General features: G+C 50.9%; 1 protein-coding gene across 5 annotated transcripts in view; it reads right to left on the minus strand.

Annotated features, from left to right (window-relative positions):
• Positions 1-4105, minus strand: part of GLCE (glucuronic acid epimerase) — a 35888-nt gene that overhangs the window by 23474 nt on the left and 8309 nt on the right. The gene's annotated exons all lie outside the window — the stretch shown is intronic.

Here is a 4105-nt window from a genome sequence, read left to right on the forward strand (position 1 = left end):
TTCCACAGCTCTGGAATTATTCACTGAGCTCCAGAGGAGATTTAACTCCCCAAATTCCACAGCTCTGGAATTATTCACTGAGCTCCAGAGGAGATTTAACTCCCCGAATTCCACATTTATTGATGGTCTGGTCCAGCCCCAAAATACTTCCAGAGGTTTTCCCCAGCTCTTTCATTGCTGTTCCTTTTCCCTGCTCAAATCCAACAGGAACAAACCCTCAGGAGCTTTTCAGATTATTTATTCCCTTTTTTTTTTTATGTGGCTGAACATTCCTTAAAAAAGGAACCACCTCCCTGCCCACACATGATCCATGGATTACCTGGGAATCAGGACCCGGCACCGCCTCAATCCCACGGAATTAACTCCTAACCCAGCCTTTCAACGGGCTCTGCCCTTCCCAAACTTGGGATAATCACTCCCTTATGAACTCCCTGCATCCTTCCCTCGCATTCCCAACCTCCAATCCAACAAAAACTCCTCCGGTGGAGTTTCCCTGGAACAGGCTTTGTTTTCCAAGGATTCTCCACGTCTCTGAGCAAACTGGATCCCACCAGAGGAGGTTTATCCAGCCACTTGAATCCCATTCATCCATTATCCAACACCCACCTGGACCTTTGAAAACTCCACTGGAATTTTCTCCTGGAATTAGCCCCATAAACCAAATTTATTCCGGGTGGGATTTTTCCCTCTAATCCTCCTGCTGGAGGCTCCATTTAACAACCAAAGCAGCTCCAAGGATTCAGATTTCCTTCCAGGGCCGGGATGGACCTGGCAGGAGCTTTCTGACACATTTCTCCTTGGAATGCTGAGGATTCCCAGGTTCCTTTGGCATTTTTAGAGCCTCTGCCCCAGGAATTGGCAGCTTGCAAAAAATAAGAAATAAGCAACAAAATCCTCCTTTTCTTGGCATTCCCTCAGAAAGCCAAGGAGACAAAGCCCAGATCCCACTGCCACGGCTCCACGGGGATTTTCCTGTGGGAGCACAAGCCCCACCTGGATTTTCCAAGGCATTCCCAGCACATGGAGCAGAAACCCCTTCCCTGGCTCCCTCCAGATGTTCAGTTCTATTATTCGGGAGCTCATCCCTCTCCCTTGGAGCCCATTCGGAGCTTCCAGAGCAGAAATCCCACTTTTTGAAGCAGGAATCCGGGAATATTTTCCCAGAGAAGGCCCTCCAAGGTCACCCACCACCATCCCAAGCAGCTCAGAGCACCGAGTGCCACATCCAGGCATTCCATGGACACCTCCAGGGACTCCACCACCTCCCTGGAGCCCATTCCAATGTCCAATCCCCCTTTCCATGAGGGAATTCCTCCTGAAAATTCCTGCTGATCCTCATCCCAGCCAGCCCCACTCCCCCAGTGGATGTTGCCACGCGTCCCCACACCGTGGCTGAAGATTCTCTGTTTCTTCCTTTTAATCCCTCCCTTATTTTTGGGGAATATTTGGGAGTGAATCTGCTCTTTTCCACACTCCTCAGCTCCTCTCTCCCACTCCACCCTCCTGAGGGATCCAAACTTTCCCTGGCACCATTTCCAGCAGCCCCAAAAACCCTGAGAGCGCTGCTCCAATCCAGCTCCTTCCCAAAAGGAACCTTCTGGAAGGCTCTTCCCACTCCAATCCCTTCCCTTGGATCCACTGCCAACTTTTCCAAGTAACCACCAGCACTTGGGATGTTTGATTCCCACCTGGATTTGCACATTCCTCCTGGGTTTTGGCAGAAAAAGGGGAATTATCCCTGGGTTTTCACAGAGGAGAATTCCTGGCTGAAATACTGGGAAAATTCCAGGCGCTCCCGGTCACCAGGAGCTGGGAAAGCTCCCAGATGGGAAGGACTGTGCTGGTGGCAACAACAGGTCAGTGGAGAACATCCCTGGGACAGCCTGGACACAGCTGGGAAAGCCAAGGAGCCAAGCCTGGCTCCTTCCTGCTCCTGGCTCCTGGAAGGAACAGCTGCAGAGCCTGGAATTGCACCAGGAATGGCCTGGAGGCTGAGCCTGGAGCAGCCAAGGAGCTCAACAAACAGCTCATCCCGGGAGCTCTGCCAAGGATGGATCCAAGAGCCCAGGAATCCCTGGAGAAACCTCCAGGAGAGGGATGGAGAGCTTGGAGCAGCTCCCCAGGGAATGAGGAGGGAAAGGGCAGGAGAAGAGGCCTCAGGGCAGCTCAGGGGGGGAGAGCTGCTCTTCCCTACCCAGAGAGCCCAGATCCAGGCTGGAATGCTGCTGCTTCCCCAGGAGGCACCTCGGGAACAACTCAGTGCCTTGCAGGCTGAAGGGAAAATTCCTACCCTTTTATCCCGGGATTTTAGGAACAGATCTTTCAAAGAGGGATTTGGGACACATTTTTCCTCTCAAGCCCCACCTGCTCCACTCTGACCTTCCCCAAACTTCACTTTGGGTCGATTCTGTTCTAGTTCTGAACTTCCCAAGCCATTTAAATCCCTGTCCTGGGGGATGAGGAGCCTTGGCTGGAATTCCCAGGATGGAATCCACGTGAGCCACAGGCACGTGGTGGGTTCCAAACCCCACAAACAAACAGCCCAGCAGCCAGAACTTACCCAACCCATCCCAAATTCCCCAGGGAACATGGAATCCTCGGTCTGGACCCAGGGTCATCCTTTATAAAACCCCCTGGGAATAAAGGATCCTAAAAAATCATTAAAGCACCGGAGGGTTGCAAAGAGTGTTCCCTTTTTAAATAAATTTTTGACTCTTAAATTGAATTTTTGATGAAAAAAGGACTCTTTGGGGCTGCCTGGGGAGGCACAGCCTTTCCAGGAGCAGGGCAAGGCTGGAAAAGAGCGGAATTCCAGGTTAGTCCAAAGTTTTCGGTGCACCCTGCAGAGACACTGCCATAAAAATCCAAGCTTTTCCCATTTTGGATGATGTTTGGGCTGCTGGCAAAGCTCCCAGAGGGGACATTCCCAGCACTGCTTTTCCTGGTGCCTCATTTGCCATCCTGGTTGGAATTATGAGCCCTTCCAAGCAATCCCTACAGCGGGAATGTGGGGCCAGAGGCTCTGCTCCCCATCCAATGCACACCCATGGAATGGGAGCTTTTTGGGGCATATCCCAAGGGAAATGATTCCAAGAGAAGGTGGAGCCCAAGGGGAGGGCTTTGCCCTGCACCCAGCCCAGCCCAGCCCAGCAGGAGCAGAGGGAATGCCGGGAATGCCGAGGGATGATCCCACAGGGCAGGGCTGGGATGGCTCCGCCAACACCTCCCTGAACCTGGAAAAACGGGGTCTGGGCCTTTCACCCCCCAAAAGTCCCAACCACAATTCCATCCAAAGGCTAATTCCAGGCTCTGCTCCAGACACAGCTGCTATCTCCAAGGTCAGGGAATCCTGGAATGGTTTGGGTGGGAAGGGACCTTGAGCCCGTCCCATTCCATGGGCTGGCACACCTTCCCTGGGATCCCACAGCAGGGGGAGTTTGCTCTGACAGCAAAAAAACAGGGAATAAACCTGCAAAAAATCAGGGAATAAACCTGCAAAAAACCAGGGATTAAACCTGCAAAAAAACAGGGAATAAACCTGCAAAAAACCAGGCAATAATCCTGCAAAAACCCAGGGAATAAACCTGCAAAAAACCAGGGAATAAACCTGCAAAAAATCAGGGAATAAATCTGCAAAAAATCAGGGAATAAACCTGCAAAAAATCAGGGAATAAACCTGCAAAAAACCAGGGAATAATCCTGCAAAAACCCAGGGAATAAACCTGCAAAAAAACAGGGAATAAACCCGCAAAAAATCAGGGAATAAACCTGCAAAAAACCAGGGAATAAACCTGCAAAAAACCAGGGAATGAACCTGCAAAAAATCAGGGAATAAACCTGCAAAAAACCAGGGAATAAACCTGCAAAAAACCAGGGAATGAACCTGCAAAAAATCAGGGAATAAACCTGCAAAAAACCAGGGAATAAACCTGCAAAAAACCAGGGAATGAACCTGCAAAAATCCAGGGAATAAAGGAGCTCCCTGCAGAGCCTGGGGGTGTTTCCAGTTTGGGAAGCTGTTCCAGGGGAATGTGCACAACTGTCAGTCAGAGCAGCTGGAATGAGGGCACACAAGGGCACAGAGTCAGGCCAAGGGATCCCTTGG

This window comes from Lepidothrix coronata, unplaced genomic scaffold (assembly GCF_001604755.1).
Source record: "Lepidothrix coronata isolate B3197 unplaced genomic scaffold, Lepidothrix_coronata-1.0 Scaffold176, whole genome shotgun sequence".
In the NCBI taxonomy this organism is placed as follows: domain Eukaryota; kingdom Metazoa; phylum Chordata; class Aves; order Passeriformes; family Pipridae; genus Lepidothrix; species Lepidothrix coronata.